This window comes from Prionailurus bengalensis, chromosome B1 (assembly GCF_016509475.1).
Source record: "Prionailurus bengalensis isolate Pbe53 chromosome B1, Fcat_Pben_1.1_paternal_pri, whole genome shotgun sequence".
Classification (NCBI taxonomy): domain Eukaryota; kingdom Metazoa; phylum Chordata; class Mammalia; order Carnivora; family Felidae; genus Prionailurus; species Prionailurus bengalensis.
In genome coordinates, this window is record NC_057344.1 from 131,754,690 (window position 1) to 131,774,604 (window position 19,915).

The following is a 19,915-nucleotide window of genomic DNA, read 5'->3' on the forward strand; positions in this document are numbered from 1 at the left end:
TCTCTTCATACATGTGGCAGTTTTATGTTTAGGAAATACTACCATAGGCATTTTATAAACACATATTAAATTCTTAATACCCTTGAGAAGCTTCCAAAATGTCAGGGGGGGCGCCTGGGTGGCTCAGTCGGTTAAGCGTCCGACTTCAGCTCAGTCACGATCTCACAGTCCGTGAGTTCCAGCCCCGCGTCGGGCTCTGGGCTGATGGCTCAGAGCCTGGAGCCTGCTTCCAGTTCTGTGTCTCCCTCTCTCTCTGCCCCTCCCCCGTTCATGCTCTGTCTCTCTCTGTCTCAAAAATAAATAAACATTAAAAAAATTTTTTTTTAAAAATGTCAGGGAAATTTCAGACATAACTGTGATTGCAGAATCTCCAGTCTTAGCATTGGAATGGACCATAATAGGCCCTTTTCTTCAGATTCGTTTTTCAACCCAGAGTAATTAACTAATCTTCCCAAGATCACAAAGCTAGAAGGTAGTGGCATGGGCACTAGCACAAGTATTACTCTCCTAAGTGCTATATAGTCTTCCTACTACTAAGCCTTCTATGTTTTAAAAGTATCGAAGACTATCTCTGCTATTGATGTTCTTTCATTGATATATTTCGTATTTTTTGTCATTTGTTTTATATTTTTAAGCAATTGAGATACAATCCCCCTGTTCCCTATTTCCAATCCAGCTTAAGGAACTTAGGATAGATAGATGATATATAGATATAGATATAGATATAGATATAGATATAGATATAGATATACGTATACGTATACGTATACATATACATATATCATCTGCAAGATGATTGATAGTGATGCATCCCGTACAAATGTTTCTCTCCAAGTCGGGGTTTTTCTGCTGATAATAGAAATATTATGTATTATTAAGTGTACAAAAATCTTCTTCAACAAGGAATTTTCATGCCCCCCCCTTATTATAGCTATCTGAGTATTGTGGTCCCATGTTCTCCTAGTGTCTGTGTTTAAGTCTTTTTGTTCACAGGTGAAGGAAGCGTGTATATGTAATTTGTCTAAGAGATTTGGAGTGTTCATGAAAGATGGCAAAGGGTCCCTTTTTCACTGATAAAAGTAATTTAGAAAAATTATCCAAAGATCATGTCATAGACTATATGACTATAATACTATGTCAAATTTATAGTTTAAGGTATTGAAATTACAGACATTGAAAAAAGATATAGATCTCATAAAAATAATATAAGCAGTTTTTATTACCTCCCTATTATGTGGGTCAATAATTTAAAAAAAAGAAAAAAATAGTTTTCTTTGATCTAAAAAAAATGTGATCTACCAAAATTTAGAAAGAAATGTGTATTTTCTCAAGTCAGCTCTCTAAAAATTTTTGAATGTGAGAATAGAAGTTTGTCCTTGAAAATTCATCACAAACTCAATCTGTATGCCTTTCCTGTTCCGTGGTGGGCTGTATCAAATAACTGGAATCTGGAGCTACCATTCTCATTCTTAAAATCTTTCTTAACATTCTGTTGATTACTGGAATAAATAATTTTTGTCTTACCTGATTCCTCTAACATCATAGTGATTACGATCTTAATGTACCCTTTGGTCAGCAGAAAATAATTTAACCGCTGATGGAAGCGGTAAATTAGTCCAAGAACAATTAAAATTAAGCTTAGAATTCTAAGGAGTAAAATAATTCTAGGGAAATTTGCAGTTAAGTCATTTGTATGACACAACATGTTTGCCCACGCACGCAGAAACAACCAATTCCATATGGATATTTTTATTCACAAATAAGTAACCACATGGGATCCCACTGTTGCTTCCCAGCAGCAAGAGTATTTTTCTAAAGGTAAAAAGATATTTAAAAAAATTATGTGTTGCTTCAGCTAAAGCAGGATATTTTCCATTGTTAGTGGCTTTTAAAATTAAAACAAGTTCATGGGGCGCCTGGGTGGCGCAGTCGGTTAAGCGTCCGACTTCAGCCAGGTCACGATCTCGCGGTCCGTGAGTTCGAGCCCCGCGTCAGGCTCTGGGCTGATGGCTCAGAGCCTGGAGCCTGTTTCCGATTCTGTGTCTCCCTCTCTCTCTGCCCCTCCCCCGTTCATGCTCTGTCTCTCTCTGTCCCAAAAATAAATAAATGTTGAAAAAAAAAATTAAAAAAAAATAAAATTAAAACAAGTTCAGTATGTAGATCATTAACCTTGGGTATGTTCTTTCTCATCATGATCTTTAACCATCGGGTCTCAATTCTAAAATTTTTGTTTTCTTTGCTAGATTATACTCATTCTCACAATACTGATATGATTTCATTATATTTAAAGACAAGAAAACTGTAAAAGTAACACCTTGCACATCATTATATTTAAAGATGAATTCCTAATGAAATACTCCCCTCTGAGACTGAGAAAGGAATCAAGTGACATCTATGCTACTTGGGTAGACTAGTTCTAAGTGGTTTCTGGCTCTTTTTTTTTTTTTAAACATGTGTCTTAATTTTTTTTTTTTTTTTACCGTTTATTTATTTTTGAGACACAGAGAGACAGAGCATGAACGGAGGAGGGTCAGAGAGAGAGAGAGAGAGGGAGACAGAGAATCCGAAACAGGCTCCAGGCTCTGAGCTGTCAGCACAGAGCCCGACACGGGGCTTGAACTCACAGACTGCGAGATCATTACCTGAGCTGAAGTTGGATGCTTACCTGACTGAGCCACCCAGGCGCCCCTTTTTGACACGTATCTTAAGGAAAAATAAGAAAGTCAGTTATTCAGCTATATTTACTTTGAGAATATGTTTATAACATAAATATTAGGAAATGTTTTCCTTTTATGTTCTTGTTTAAGAGCAAGGTATAAAGGATTTTAAAAATATCTATGGCGAGCATATATGCCTAAAGTAAAGGAAAGTTGGGTGCCAATGACATTAGGTGAAACAGTGTACTATTATCTTACTATAAAGTTATTTAACTGAAAATATGAGTACCTCTTGTTTAGGATTAAATGTCAGATACAATCAGGATTCTACCTTCACTAGGATACATAGTTTGCTTTTTCCATACGTGGTGTTGAATGATACTGAGATACGTACCTCTTTTGTGGCCACAGCTTTGTTCTAGTGCAGGCAGCTAGGCTTAGACACGCTCTTTTAGTGTGTGAAAGAGTGATACCTGGTGTGAAGCTATGGGTCCAGAGGGGTGTGACTATGAGCTCGATGCTAAACAGGAAACCATAAGACTTCAGTTGCATTCGTACAAGTTAATGAAACATATTTCACTCTTTTCCCATAACATCTTATTTATGCCAATCTTGTTACAAACTAAAACCTGTTGATCAATGTTTTGTTTTTTATTTTGCATTAGATGTAATATATACGTAATGCCTTATTATATGAGGCTCTCTATACAAAAAAGTATAATTCAATTCATCAATCACGTATTGGACCTCTATTCAACTGCCCTTAGATTTTATAATCTAATTGACAAGTGGAGATGAATTAATCCATCACTTAACCATTTAAACAAACCAATTAATAACTAATACTTAATTTCTTTAATAATCGAACTATGATAAATTAAATCAATGTGTTAATAAATGTTTTATGAGTATTATAGGCAATAACTTTGGAGAATAGTGATAGTAAAGGGTTGGTTCTCTGAAAACTAGTCACACAATAGTGGATTTTAATCAGATTCTTGAAAACTTTTAATGAGAGAAATAGTATTGAAGGCTTCAAATATTCTGATGGCAATGCATAAAAATGCTTTGAAGAGAGAAGTTAGGGGTAGGAATAAAAATTTGAAGGCTATAACAGAGTCATCTGAAATCTCAAGATTTTGGAGTGCTTATTTATATAACTGTCAGTTAAATATTTAAAGGATAGTTTCTTTAAGAAAATAAAATTCTGCTAACAATGGCTTATCCATAATAATTTTAAAATAGTATTTTCCCTAGTTTATGCAATAGATTTAGAAAGGCTTTTGAAATGATTTTCATATTACTAATTGATGGACTTTTACAAAATGATAACCTGGTAAAGTATTTTTTAAGGTCCCTGTTATAAATAATATGTGAAATATTTGTCATTGGTTCTGAGGTACTAACCACAAACTATTCTATACATTCATATGTTTCCCGAAAACTCTTTAGAAATTTTTGTCCTCTTTAACACTTGTTATCTCTGTGTTCAGGTTTGGAGTAGGGATGTATATTTCCTAATAGCAGAAAAAACAATCAGTGTCTAAGGGGTATAACATGGGTCAGAAAACCCAGTGGCACCAGAGGTCTACACTGAGGACTTACCAAAAGGTAACAAAACACATGGATAGAGATCCTTGAAAGTTCTTCCTCTGGAGTGAAAACCATGCACATACCCTCACCTTCATACACACACACACACACACACACACACACACACACACTGGACCAGTAGGCCTCTATGAGGTAGGAAGGGATGGTCATGATAGTACAGACAAGCATTCTGAATGGCCATTTAGGAACAGGTTTCAAGTTTCCACAGGAACATGGCATGGACCCAACCTAAGCTATTATAAGTACTTGGCATTCAGAGGCAGGATTCAAAGCAGGATCTTAGGTGTACAAATTGAGGAACCTTGGACAGGGGAACTATGTCACTGAAATATGGGTTTAAAAATACCCACCCCTCTTTGGACAGGGCCTTCCATCCCATGCAGGGTTTGTATGTGTGTTGTGGGACATAGATGGCAGGGAGATGATTCTATAAGCCAGGATGTGGCCATTAGCTTATGAACAGATAAACATTAAGGAGGACTTAGATAAAAAAGCAGATGCCCCATGACCAGTGCTGTGCACTTCCATAATGAACCTAATAGAAAGGTGACTTTGTGTCCATTGTGCCCCAGATCTGATCACCAAAGAGAAGTAAATTAAGAACAGATTATGGACAGGGGCACCGGTGGCTCTGTCACTTAAGAATCGGACTCTTGGTTTTGGTTCAGGTCATGATCTCACGGTTTCATGAGTTTCAGCCCCATGTTGTGCTCTGTGCTCACAGCATGGAGCCTGCTTGGGATTCTCTCTCTGTGTCTCTCTGTCTCTCTGTCTGTCTCTGCCCCTCCCCCATTCATGCTGTCTCTTTCTCTCAAAATAAATAAACTTGAAAATAACAGATATGGACAGAGAAATAGGGAAGAGACCCATTAAACTCTGATATCTTAGACATTTTCACCTGCTTAAGTATTTAGAACCTTAAATCAACCTGGTTCTGGAATGTGAGAGAAGAATAAGCATCATGGGAAATCAGTAGGTCTGGCAATTCCAAGAATTTCAGAGAAATGCTGTGGAGTAGTTTGTTGTTTTGATTATAACTAACCTCACAATTGAGATCCCAAATACTAAATTGTTGGGGATATTTTTAATATGATCTTTTGCCTCATTTTTTTAAACATAGTTTTCAAGATTCAACATAGTTTACAAGCATAGTTTATGAGCACATGCTTCTTAACAGCTGGGACTTTTTCTCTGCATATCTCTGTGATTCCATAACAGGAGGTTTGAAAAATTTCAAACCCACTTAACCATCCAATCTTATGCAACCCATATATTCACAAAACATTTGTGGGTCACACTGTGGGTTAGAGATACAAAGATAAACAGGTCATGGTGTCTCAAAGTATGCAATACAATGTGATAGGTATAGTATTGAACATCTGCAGCAGCAAATCACTTCTAACTAGGCTTTTTTTTTTTTTTTTGCCTTGGTACCCTTGTACCAGTCTCTCCCTTGCCTTCCTTCCCCTTCTTTTAGCCAACTCTTCCCTCTACTTCAAGACTTCCTGCAGACATCGCATGCTCCAGTCAAGTCTCCCTAACTTTCTTCCTCCCAGCCTGGCTTATTATATATTCTTCCTCTCTGCTTCCGTGGCACCTGTGTTCACTGCTGTCATTGCACTACCAAGTTACTTTACTACCTTTCTGTCTCCTCCAGTTAGACTCTGAGCTCACTGAAAGCAACAACTACTACATTCACCTTTGACATTCATCCTGGACACCATGCTAAGACCCTGAGAGGGAACACCCGGAGATGAAGGTGGGAAGTAGGGTTTGCCATACAGCGAGTCACTCTTTATGTCATGTGCATCTCAACTCTAGCCGGTAGCAATATGAACACATTGACAGTGTTTCAAAAGGGGTGAGGTGAAATCACATTTCGATTTTAGAAAGAAAATTCTGAAGACATAACATAGAATTAAGGGAAGAGATTAGAAATAAAAATTCCAATTAAGAAATTTAAGCACAAGTATGGGTGAGAGATCACTGCAGGTCTGACCCAGATTTCAAATGTGGCAATGGATAAAATAGGTAGTAATTTGAGTGTGAGGGGTGAGAGGGAGGAAAAGAGAGGGGTGTGAAGAATACTAAGTGTGGAACTGTTTTTAAGGAACAAATGAAAATTTGAGTATTTGAGTTAATCTGGCCTAATACCCACTTTTGGAAAAAGTAAAATGCTTGGCAACTTACATTTCAGCCATGGGCTAAGAAATATACATATAAATCTTCACTTCACAACCACCTTCATATACTGGATTTGACAAAAGAGTCCAGCCGGTTCCATTGCTTCCAAACTCCATTACAATCCAAAGCTAACAAAACAAATGAATTCTACTTACCCCAAGAATCCTATATAAAAAGTTATTGCCTTTTTTTTTTCTAACCACGTCTCTAAGTATGGGTAGAACTTTTACCTATGTTTTAATAAATTTTTACTATAACCATTTATATACATCATTGTTTCAAGTAAACAAATCATTTCCCTAACTAAAAAAATTATAACTGGGTAAAAGTATTTTTTCCATAAGAAACATAGAAATGTTGTAATAAATCATTTTAGAATTAATCAATTTTTTTATAATTTAAAAAAATTGATATTTATTTTTGAGAGAGAGAGAGACAGAGAGTGAGTAGGGGAGGGACAGAGAGAGAGGGATACTCAGAATTTGAAGCAGGCTCTAGGCTCTGAGCTGTCAGCACAGAGCCTGACGTGGGGCTCAAACTCACAAAGGGTGAGATCATGACCTGAGCTGAAGTCGGACGACATTTAACCGACTGAGCCACCCAGGTGCTCCAAAAATTAACTAAATAATTTTTAAATATTTATTATGTAAAATATGACAGGTCACTTTAAAAGTAGTACGATTAAAAAAATACTTCAGTTTCATCTGCTAGCTATTTCAGGATGTTTTTTCATATAATTTCCCATTTTATACCACTATTACAGTTTTTTTTCTTCAAATCTTCATAAGATATACTTTTGTATACCCCAGACCACCATCCTGGAATCCACACTTATATCTAAATAAACATTATTAGCTTAAGGCTATTGTTAACATAGTTGTAAGAATATGCGTGAGTTTTACCATCAAGCAAATAATTGCATTGTATTTTATGTTCAATCCGAAAATACAGAATTTATTTTCAAACCCATAGAATGCTGATAAAGAAAATGGCCAGAAGACCCTGGGCTTGATTTTTAAAAATCTGAGACCATTCGTTGGTGGATTAGTGAATACTGTACAGGAAGATGATGAATAGTAAGAATTAGTGAATACCGCATAGGCAGAACATTAAGGCTGGCTGCAGGATTCAGAGGGTCAAAGAAACAGGGATGGATGCATGATCCAGCAAAACATCCACATCTGTGCTCTTCTGTAATGTTTTTCTGAAACTTTAAAAGACAAAGAAGAAACCTTGGGAAACACTAGGTATTGACAGCTCTGGGTGTTGATGAATAAAAATGTAAATTGCAGAGCGCTGGCAACTTGCCCAGGCACCATTGTATTGGGACTGCTTTGCAGCAAGGCTGACTGACAGAGGTGAACGAAAGTGACACTTGGTTCTAGTCCCTTTTTCCTTCAGACTGCACTTGACCCCTTCCCCAGGTTACTATCTGTAGCTGTGAATCCTGAGAAAAGATGCCCATCTCATTTTCTTTCTCCCTCACCACGTATCTCAAGTTACATTGGGGAAATATTAGTTTCTTCAAGACTTTGGCCATATGTGTTCTTTTGGTGAGTCAGCTTCCTTCATATTCTTTCATCCCACAAATATTTCTGAGCTGCCATTCAGTACTTGATGCTGTAACTGTTGCAAGTGGGTTTTACAGGTTTCCTAAAGCCCACAGTTGAACAAAAAGTTTACAAATGAGAATTCTGAGTTCATTTATTCAATCATCAAATATCTACTGGACATCTGTAGTTTGTCAGAGATTGTATTAACACTAGTGAGTCAAAGATGAACATGAGAAAACCCATACTTAAAAGAAATTTCTGTTGCTAAGTTTTATAGTAGAAGTAGGTTCTGGGACCTGAGAGCACAGAGGCAGGATATGTTTCAATAGGAGCGGGGCCTTGTCTTAGCTTTGTTGGAAGCTGGAAGCTGATTTTGCAGTATAGTGGAGGATGCAGGTAGTTTATCTGGGTAGAAATCCCTATGAAGAGGGGAGAGTGTGACAGGTCAGGTGAAAAAGCCAATATAAAGCAATGTTATTGAGGGCAATGGAGTCTCAAATTCTCTGTTATCTCAAGAATCATATGGACAGTTTCCCTGAATTATCTGTTGAAGGACAAGAGAAAGAAACTCATGAACTTCTATCTCCCATCATGTGAAAGCTGCCACTAGGATATGAATTCCGTGATTTGCTGCCGGAGTCCCTCTTAGGTTTGGCACTGCAGAAGCGCCTCGGCAGAAATAAAAAAGGCACAGCATTTTAAGGCAAGATGCTGGCACAAAATAAATCAAAGCCCATGGGAAACTGCATCCAGCACTGGCTGGAATCTGAGGAGTTGGCAAAGGACTGTGCGAGTGGCACTTTTGATGTTCCTTTTGATCTGATCTGTAGTTCTTCCTGTGTAGAGGTGAGTAAAAGCATGCTGGACAAGTGGATTAACAAATGAAGAAACATGGCAGCAAAGAGTAGGTCTTCAACTCAGGAAAAGTCAAGATGTGATGTGCTTTTCCTGACTCTGAGAGTCAGAAAGAGAATGTGTGTGAAAGAGGAAGAAGTTGAGATAAAAAGTTAGGTGGGGTGAGACCTCAGGCTGGAGAGAGTTGACTTTATCCTACAGAGGAAGAAAAGCTCCTGAAGGATCTTAAGATTTGTATTTTAGAATGGGACCTTTCTCACCAATATTGAGGTCTGACTTAGGGGCAGCAAAACTAAGGGCAGAAAGACCATTCTGATGATTGATGATGCAGAAATGAGAAAAGTATCATCTGGAACCAAAGCATGAAGCTACCTAGGATATATAATCAAGAAGATTTAACAGGTTGGATATGAAGGGAGAAACAGCAAACAAGTCATTTGTTTTGTTTGTTTTTGTTTTTGTCTTTCCACTTCTCCTCTCCAAGTGTGGATGAACGCTATACACACTTATACCAGAAAGTTCTGGGCATTCATACTTGTCTCTTTGATGAGACAAGTAAGCCCTTATATATTTAAAATGCATAAACAAGTTTAAATGTTAGGAAAAACATTTAAAGCATAAAAAAATTCTCTGGAGGGGGAGAGGGGAGAGACCTTGTTTAATTTTTTTGCTGGCAATAAGGTTTGTGATTTTTGTACATGATGCTTATATCTAGACTCACATTTTGCTAACTGGAAAGTGTTTCTCTTTGTAAGTACTGCTACCACTGTTATATGTTTTAATGTTCCATTTTTTGCAAACTTAGAAATCTATGATCAAATAATCATCTCTGACAACTTTTAAAAAACATATTTAACTATGCAATCTGCATGGCTAATATGTAGAGGCACAAAAAAGAAAATCCCGTCAGATTTGGGAAAAATCTATAGTTTATTTACTTGCAATTGCAGTTCTAGCTCTGGAGAAAGGCAGCTCTTAGGTGTTCAGTACAATGAATAATACAGAGGAAGAATTATCACTAGAGTATAGTTGAAGTAGCAGTCAGTTCTCAAGCACAAAGGCCAATCCAGTAAAAATGTCCTCAGCTTCCACAGCCTCAGTTGAAACGTTGGCCTTTCTGTAAAAGATGCAAACAAACAAACAAACAAAAAACAACTGAAAAGAATCTGTTGCAATTAAAAAAAATTTTTTTTAATGTTTATTTATTTTTGAGACAGAGAGAGACAGAGCATGAATGGAGGAGGGTCAGAGACAGAGGAAGACACAGAATCCAAAATAGGCTCCAGGCTCTGAGCTGTCAGCACAGAGCCCGACATGGGGCACGAACCCATGGACCCTGAGATCATGACCTGAGCTGAAGTCAGACGCCCAACCGACTGAGCCACCCAAGCACCCAAGAATCTGTTGCAATTTTGAAATACCTTGAAATTTTATTGGGGTGAAGCCACCTTCCCTTAAATAAGGGACAATTTGTTGGGGCGCCTGGGTGGCGCAGTCGGTTAAGCGTCCGACTTCAGCCAGGTCACGATCTCACGGTCCGTGAGTTCGAGCCCCGCGTCAGGCTCTGGGCTGATGGCTCGGAGCCTGGAGCCTGTTTCCGATTCTGTGTCTCCCTCTCTCTCTGCCCCTCCCCCATTCATGCTCTGTCTCTCTCTGTCGCAAAAATAAATAAACGTTGAAAAAAAAAATTTAAATAAGGGACAATTTGCTGGTTGTTTTCTTCCTAGGCAGATGGGACTAATGCCCTCTTTCTCTATTTAGTCTTAAAACCTCATCTGTTATCCTGTTTCAGAAAAGCAGGACACCATAAGTGGAGATGTTATGTAGGGGGGTAATCTGAAAAGGGACTGGTAAGCAAATAAGGAGATTAGTATGGACACAGGTGGTTTGGAGTGGGGGAATGATTTGAAACCAAAGAAATAATAATTAGCAGAACCTGGTGCATGGTGTGTTTGTTGCATCAGAACGCAAGAAAGAGAAAAACAGGCAGATTTTTGTCTCTAATCTTCAATGAAGTCCTGGGACTCTTTTATTATTGGGGGATAAAGATGTCCCTGAGCATTTCATGTAGAATGTTGGTCACTTGGAGATGTCATATAAACATAAATTTATACTATATACTAATTAAAAACAAAGAAATTGCCTGAAGAATTTCAAAAGAAGGTGACTCAATGATTTTTAGAACTAGTAGTGTATGATAATTCAAAACATGGAGCCTGTTGAAGAAAATGGAATCCAGAAAATGATGAGATGACCTTTTATTTGTGTCATAGTGGGCTCTTTTCTATGATTGTGGGACAGACCTGGAATTAAGAAAGGATGGTCAGCTGGAAGTCAGCTACTGATGGGTGAAATCTATATTGAAGCCAGTGCTGGGTGCAACACAAATGTCATCATTATTTAATATTATTGAAATAGTAGGACTAGTTTTGATGTTTACTGCTAGTACCCGTACATTTTACTACTTAATTAATGCTTGTTAATCTTAGTTTCTACCTAATTCCTAGTAAAATAGAAGGCATAATACTAAAAAACAAAAACAAAACAACAAAAACAAATTTTGTTTTTAAGAATGTCATATTGGGGCGCCTGGGTGGCACAGTCGGTTAAGCGTCCGACTTCAGCCAGGTCACGATCTCGCGGTCCGTGAGTTCGAGCCCCGCGTCAGGCTCTGGGCTGATGGCTCAGAGCCTGGAGCCTGTTTCCGATTCTGTGTCTCCCTCTCTCTCTGCCCCTCCCCCGTTCATGCTCTGTCTCTCTCTGTCCCAAAAATAAATAAACGTTGAAAAAAAAAATTAAAAAAAAAAAAAGAATGTCATATTAATGTGGTGGGCAGGATAATGCTCTCTGTTCCCCCCAGCCACCCCTTATTTGATATTTATTTATTTATTTATTTATTTATTTATTTATTTATTTATTTAATTTATTTTGAGAGAAAGAGCATGCGAGTGGGAGAGGAACAGAAAGAGAATCAGACCCAAGTGGGCTCCAATGCGGGCCTCAATCTCACCAACCTGTGAGATCATGACCTGAGCAGAAACCAAGAGTTGGATGCTTAACTGACTAAGCTACCCAGATGCCCCTCCCTTCCCCCCCTCTTTAACCTCTAAAAATGTCCGCATCCTAATACCTGGAAACTGAGAATATGTTGTTTTATGGAAAAGGAAAATACGGTTGCATTTGGAATTAAGTTGCTAATCAGCTTACCAAGGATTGTCCAGGTGGGGCATATGTAATCACAAGGATCCTTATAAGTGAAAGAGGCAGGAGAGAGCTTCAAGGTGATGCCACTTGGGAAAGTGTTGACCAGCCATTGCTGGCTTTCCAAGAAAAGCCATAGACCCAGAGGGGCATATGCCAAGGAATATGAGGAGACTTGGGAAGCTGAAGCAGCAAGGAAATAGTTTCTACTCTAGAACCTCCAGAAAGAAATGCAGTCCTGTGGACATCTTCACATTAGCCTGGTGAGACCCATTTCTGACTTCTTACCTCCAGAATTGTAAGAGAATGCATTTCTATTGTTTTAGCCAGTACATGTTTTGTGATTTATTATAGTGTCAATAGGAAATGAATATAATTAAAAATCCTAAAAGACAATTCAGTGGGCATAATACTAAAAGAATTTAGAAAAGATCATAACAATTTCGTTACCAGTTAGGAATTTAAAATTCATTGTTCCTTTTAAAGCACAGTCCTTTCAACTATGTAAATATCCCTTTGAATTTCATTAGAAATAAGTATTATTTGATGACTTGTGAAAGCACAGAATTTAAAATGTAAGTTAATGCTATTAAAAAAGAAACAGAAAGAACATAGTACACAGAAAGTCTGTCTAATGGACTTCATATCATACACCTATACCAGTGTTCATGGATTCAGAGGTGGGTTATGAAATATGATCCTCAAACAAAAATCTTAAAGGAAAAAAATACATTATTCAATGAAAAAATGCACCTGTTATAGGTATAATACACCTGTTATAGATGCATCTTTTGAACATCAGGCTGTATTTATTTAAAATTTTAAAGATTAAATCAATGATGGTAGTAGTTCCTGATTTAAACATCTAATCTAAGACATAGTTCTGATGTGGAACAGTTGTTTGATGTTTAAAGAAAAGACAAGGCCAAAGAAGTTCAGCTACACAGTTATACTGTGGATACTCCATAACTATTAATTAAATTTTACTGGTTATACATTAGAGGAAAATGTTTCATTTTACTGTCCTTTAAAAAGACAAAACCCAGAATTTTTACACACTGCTAAAAGAAAAAAAATCAGTATTAAGTGTATGAAAGAGGAAAAGTATCTTTTATTCACTTGCATATTTTAGAAGTAAATTTTAACTGCCCTTTATGTGAAAAAAAATAGTGAAATAGTTTAAGGAAAGTCTAAGATTTTGATTTTAAATAATCCACTTAAAATAATATTTTCCTTAAATGTTCATGCTCTCTCTTCCACCAAGTCCAGGTTTAAAAAAATAAAACCTACTTGGACTTTAAGGTGGAAGAAAAAAATTAAGTGTTTTGAAAATATCACACTTTCTTGCCTCTTTTTATTTTTAATGCAGAAAAAGAAATTGTATGGATTCAGTTTGTCCTGGGATCTCACAAGTATCAGTATTTCTCTCTCCCCTTATCTTGATAACAACTTGAAATAGGATCTCAGTAACTAAAGCAAAATTGGGCTCTGAGATTTGGTTAAAAATTATTTGGCTGGGAGCCTGTTGCTGAGGGAAGAAGTAACAAATCCTGAGCATATTTTTGGAGCCAAATGCCAAATTGTCTGTGCTTAGTATCACAGAATCAGCCTTACCCTTCAAAATGATTCCAGACCAAATGCCAGAAATGTTCTGGTTCTGGTTACAGAATTTACAAGGAGCAAGAGGCAGAATGCCACTTCTATGTGACCCTTCATGTTTTTCAGATTCAGTGTCTTTTGCTTTTTAATCCTTTACCATTCTGATTTTCTTTACATTTCATAATTTTTAAGGTGATTACTTCCATAAGAAGCACTCTGTATATGTATATATTTTAAACACTCAAAAATTGCTCAAAGTATCTTGCAGTATAAAATAGATGTGGGGGGAGACTTAAAATGTTCTTTCCCTTTGCTGCCCCACTTTAGCATCTGTATTTTTTAAATTTTCCATTGTTAACACTTAATTTAGTGATAGTAACTGTTACCAAGGCAACTCTGTGACTCCACCCAGATAAAAACAAGTCTTTAATCTTAAGGATGAGTTTCTGTGTCTCTGAGCATAGATTCAGGATGCTTACAATTGGGCAAGTTTGTGTGTGTGTGTGTGTGTGTATACGTTTCTGTGTCTCTGAGCATAGATTCAGGATGCTTACAATTGGGCAAGTTTGTATGTGTGTGTGTGTGTGTGTGTGTGTGTATACGTATACACACACACACACACACACACACATATATATATATATATTTCACATATATATGTGAAAAATAAAAGAGAAGCATCAAACACATCTAAACTTTTTTATCAGTTTATAGTTTTTATACATTTATAGTTATGCCTTTTTAGTCTCAGGTTATACAAATAATTATACAAAGCAATTGCTCTCTGTGTAAATATCAAGTATTTCCAACAGACTGAAGACTTTATCTTTTATTATTATTTTTTTAATATATGAAATTTATTGTCAAATTGGTTTCCATACAACACCCAGTGCTCATCCCAAAAGGTGCCCTCCTCAATACCCATCACCCACCCTCCCCTCCCTCCCACCCCCCATCAACCCTCAGTTTGTTCTCAGTTTTTAACAGTCTCTTATGCTTTGGCTCTCTCCCACTCTAACCTCTTTTTTTTTTTCCTTCCCCTCCCCCATGGGTTTCTGTTAAGTTTCTCAGGATCCACATAAGAGTGAAACCATATGGTATCTGCCTTTCTCTGTATGGCTTATTTCACTTAGCATCACACTCTCCAGTTCCATCCACGTTGCTACAAAAGGCCATATTTCATTCTTTCTCATTGCCACGAAACAGACAGCATGGTATTGGCAGACTGAAGACTTTAATAAGGCCACTCTTGTAGCCATCTATTTGTTTACCTTATTTCTTTCTTAATCTTGCTGCTCATTTTTGCTTAAGTCTTTCAGTAAATGCTTGTGACCTCAATCTTATCCTGTGGAAATACTGGTAATGACAAAGTACATATTTCAGATTAAGGTAAAATAGAAACAGAATGCCAGTTCATGGGGAAAAATCTCCTTCTGTACTCAAATAATGCCTTTTGTTTTGTGTTTCTTAATCTTCTCTTGCTTAATCAATTGTAACCACCTTGAATATAATTTATACATTTAGGAATAATTAATACAGAATCAAAGATAATTTAAAAGTGGAGATCTATAAAGAATTAAGTGAATTACAATAAATTCTCCTCACTTTCAAAAATAGATTTGCACTCATTTTTAATTTTCACTGTATTTTGACTGGGAGCAGTACCCCTTTCATCTAAGGAATTAACAACATCACCACATTTGAGTGAGAAAGACCTTTAGTATCTTCAAGACTGAAGGTCCCACATGACTACCAAAATAATAAATTTGTCATCTACTAGTGACTAGGCACTTTAATTACACTCAAACATGCAGTAAGAATTCCTCAAGCAAATTCTTCTTTCATATTATTTTGAGATCCTGTAGGTGCTAGCATCTCATTCTGTCCAGAATCTCTAACATCTAGCATTGTGTTGGTCATAGAGCAGATATGTGCTGATGGATTGAATAAGGATATATACAAGGGACAGAATTAGCACTGTTGGAGGAGATGTAAAAAGATAAAGAGAACCTTTGGAGGGTTCATCCTCAAAGCAAAAAGTAGTATCTCCTCATTTCCTGCTTAATTGCCCTTTGATTTCCACATCAAAGGGCACATGCAGCACTATACTATTTCCGTGTGTCTTGAATCTAACACCTACTCCTAGGATATACTATTAATAATACTTTTAGAAGAACTTGGGGAGACAGGCAGAGAGGAGACTATATGTAATAATTTTATAAATGTATCCCAATATTAGAAACCAGGAAAATATGGAAAATTGTGGGTCATTGAATCAAAGAAACAGTATTTTAAACTACTTTGTTTACTATGACTTGGTAGCAAATTATTATAATCACTGACTTATATTGGGCACGTAATATGTACCAGGCATTGGGTTATGGCCTTTATATGTATTATCTCATTTAATTTTCACAATAACATAGGATGTAGGCATTTTGAGAAATTAGGCAAGTTGTCTTTGTTCAAAGACTTACTAATTAGAATTCAGAAATATCCAACTCCAAATCTCATACTTTTTAACCATCATACTCGCTACATTAGCTCTCAAATTTATTTGCAACCCAAATATTAAAAGGCAAGTCATAAACTTAGAGGCACCATTGTATCTACTTACTAAGCTTTATCTTCAAGCTGTGGTTTTATTTAGTTTATAGATTAAGAAGCATAGCATATTTTTATATTATGTAACAAGAACTTATTTATATATAAATATGCACCGGCATGGTTACAGATATGTCTATCTCTTATGCTGTTTCACAATGGCAGAAAATAACAAAAAATGAAACTCTATACATAGATATTAGGCCTGTGGTATCTGAAGAGAAAGAAATACCCTACAACAGAGGAAGGAAGTATGTGAAGTATTCCAGTAAACAAAGGCCCTTCAGTCACAGACTTAGGAAAATAACAACCAAAACACACTTAAAATTTCTCATGAAAAGTACATAAAAAGACCACTTTGTTTAAACAAACTATGTTCCATAACTACTTAAAATGTTCTGTCAAATACTGCAAATTTTTTTCTGAGATCTCTTCTGCCTGTTTTAGATTAATAGGACATGACATACTTTTAATTTGCTTTAATTTCTTAGATGGCAGATAGCAAACATGTTAGAACAGTGGTCTCTGGGTTGGTGTTGATGTTAGAGTTTTGCTTTCCCACTTCCCAACTATGTCATCTTGGTAAGGCACTTTGCCTCTCTCTCAACTCTTCCCAAAGAAGAACAATAGGAATACTCACCTCAAACAAAAAGCTATTAACTGTTTAGAAATATGTCTTGTACACAGTGAGCACCCAATGCATGTTGGATTTTATTATACTCTGGAAATGGAGCATGGGATTATCAAAGTTATGTTTCTAAAATTCTCCTAAGTGACAGATTTGGAAACAATTATGGGTCTGTTTAAGAGAGATTGGCATGTGTTTTTAGGATAAGACCATTCCACTTCAGCTTCTGATGAAAGGGCATATCTGAGTTCTTACCTTTCAATGTCAGCCTTCTTGCCTCCATCCTGAGATACAGAAGCTTTGATGGGACAAGGTAGAGTTTTCATTGTCTGCAAAAAATTTCCTAAATCTTTATCTGCTTTTTAATTTTTTTTTTCAATGTTTATTTATTTTTGGGACAGAGAGAGACAGAGCATGAACGGGGGAGGGGCAGAGAGAGAGGGAGACACAGAATCGGAAACAGGCTCCAGGCTCTGAGCCATCAGCCCAGAGTCTGACGCGGGGCTCGAACTCATGGACCGCGAGATCGTGACCTGGCTGAAGTCGGACGCTTAACCGACTGCACCACCCAGGCGCCCCACTTTATCTGCTTTTTTAAAAGTTTATTTATTTTGAGAGAGAGCACACAAGCAGGGTAGGGACAGAGAGAGGGAGAGAGAGAATCTCAAGCAGGTTCCGTCTGCATTGTCAGTGCAGAATCCCACATGGGACTCAATCCCACAAACCATGAGATCATGACCTGAGCTGAGATCAGGAGTCAGACACTTAACCGACAGAGCCACTAGGTGCCCCTACTGCAAAAAGTTTCCTAAAGGAAGTAGACACCCCCCTTCCATGTAGCCCCAGAGTCTGATCCAGCCCACTATATATATAGTGTGTGTGTGATTATATATGTATGTACTTATATATATGTAGATATATATAGATATCTATATATAGATATATAAGTTTATTTATTTTGAGAGAGGGATAGCACACAAGTGGGGTAGGGAGAGAGGGTGAGGGAGAGAGAGAGAGAGAGAGAGAGAGAGAGATAATCCCAAGCAAGCTCTGCATTGTCAGAGCAGAGCCTGATGTGGAGCTCGATCCCATGAACCACAAAATCACGACCTGAGCCAAAATCAAGAGTTGGACATTTAACTGACTGAGCCACCTAGGCACCCTTAGATATATTTTTAAGTCCAGGGAATTCTGTGTGTAGTATATTTTTACTATATGGGTCTGCAGTTTCTGGGAATAAAATATTCAAAGTCAGGAACCAGAGTCAAAGTCATAAGTTAGGTCAACACATCACCGAGTCGATTTGTGTATCACTTGCATAAAAGCCCCAATTGCTACTAACTTGACTTTCGTTCTTTATTTACCAGCTATTCAACAAGTGCCTACTATGGGCCAAGTCCTTGACTTGATCTGCCTTTTCTTATATTGTTGTCTTCTGCTGCCCCACTCTTCAAACCATAAACATACGAAGTAAAAAAAATGAAAATCTGTCTTCTCATCAAAACCATGTTTTAAACAAGCCATATTTTTTTTATTGAAAATGTATATTTCATCCTAATGAAACTAGCGTTTATGGTGTACTATTCAGAAAATTTTTGTTTGTATCTGGACAAATATATTCATGTACATAATTTTGGGGGATTTTCTTATATTAATGTATTGTACCCCATTTTGCTTTTTACCTGATTCCTTGATATTGTCTTAGTTGAGTCTTGACCTAGTTGAGTATTAACCTAGTTGAACATTACGGGACTCCAGAGCCTTCTAACCTGGGCTGCCTGGTATGAAGCATGGTGGCTTATCACAGGATTTCCTATGTAAATCTAAAAAGACATATTTTAAAATCAGGTCTTCTGCTGAAGTGGTAAGGTAGAGTTATGATACCTATTTTATTTTTGCAAATAGCTAAGTGTCTTGCAGATCACATAATTTTAATTATATAGGATTTGTGTGTACATGTATTAATAAGCTATAAATCCCTTTAAGTTATAGAAGCATAGCCATGATAATTAGTTATCTAAATTTGGTAAGCATCTGTGGTGCTCTAATGTTGCTTCAGTGCAAAGTGGAGTTTTACTTAGAATGTAAGGAACCATTTAAATCCTATTTAAAAAGAAGTCTGTCAGTGGCTGAAATATATACCAATACACCGGCAAACCTGCAACCTACCTGTTCAGTCACAGCTCAGCATTCTCAGACTTCATTTTCTTTCTCTCATTTCTATAATCCAGATGTGTTGGGTAATTGGAAAATAGGAGTTCTATTGCTTAGGGGAGCAGCCATGCAGAGGGCTCAGTCCAGGCAGAGAGTGGAATTAGGGCAAGCCACTTTGTAGTGCAGAGACTGTGATGGCCCAAGTGTTGGAGGTGTAGCCATCAAAGACTCCCTCGTCCCTCCATCCAGTTGATCATGGGGGCCTAGAAATTTCACTTTCCAAATATTTTTTGATTCCATTTTTCCTCCCAAGCTTATCAACATTCATGTAGTTCAGACCTCCTCATCTCTCCCCTAGTCTCTACCTAGGCTCTCTGAAAATGCAATTGTGCATAATCCCAGCTACAACACTTCCATAATTACTTACCACACACACACACAATAAAGTCCAGACATCTTTTTAAGGCATCCAGATACTCTATGACCTAGCTTTGTTTTCTTCACACTAATTTTCTAGCAATTGACTTCTAATGACAATGCAGACCTAGTCATGACTGCATTATAAATAAATTTGAAGCTGAAGATCCCAAAAGATGATGCAATGAAATTTTTACATTGGTACTGCAGGAAGCCTTATAGCATAATGGGTGAAAGCTTGCTCTTTACCGTTTCACATACCATTTGCCAACTATGAGACATTGGGTAAGATTCTTTAATCTTTTCCTTTTTTTTTAAGTTTTATTTATTTATTTTGAGAGAGACAGAGAGAGTGTGGGGTGGGGGAGGGGCAAAGAGAAGGCGACTGACAGCACAGATCCCTAGTAGGGGCTCAAACTCACAAAACTGAAGTAACTCACAAGACCCAA

General features: G+C 37.2%; 1 protein-coding gene and 1 long non-coding RNA gene across 5 annotated transcripts in view; one reads left to right on the plus strand and one right to left on the minus strand.

Moving 5' to 3' along the window:
• Window positions 1-19,915, plus strand: part of SNCA (synuclein alpha) — a 158,730-nt gene that overhangs the window by 75,325 nt on the left and 63,490 nt on the right. The window lies entirely within an intron of this gene.
• On the minus strand, window positions 9,775-17,227 carry LOC122478658. Its single transcript, XR_006296146.1, has 2 exons — window positions 17,151-17,227; window positions 9,775-9,980 (listed from the first exon to the last, which is right to left on the minus strand). It is a non-coding gene; the product is annotated as an uncharacterized LOC122478658 (long non-coding RNA).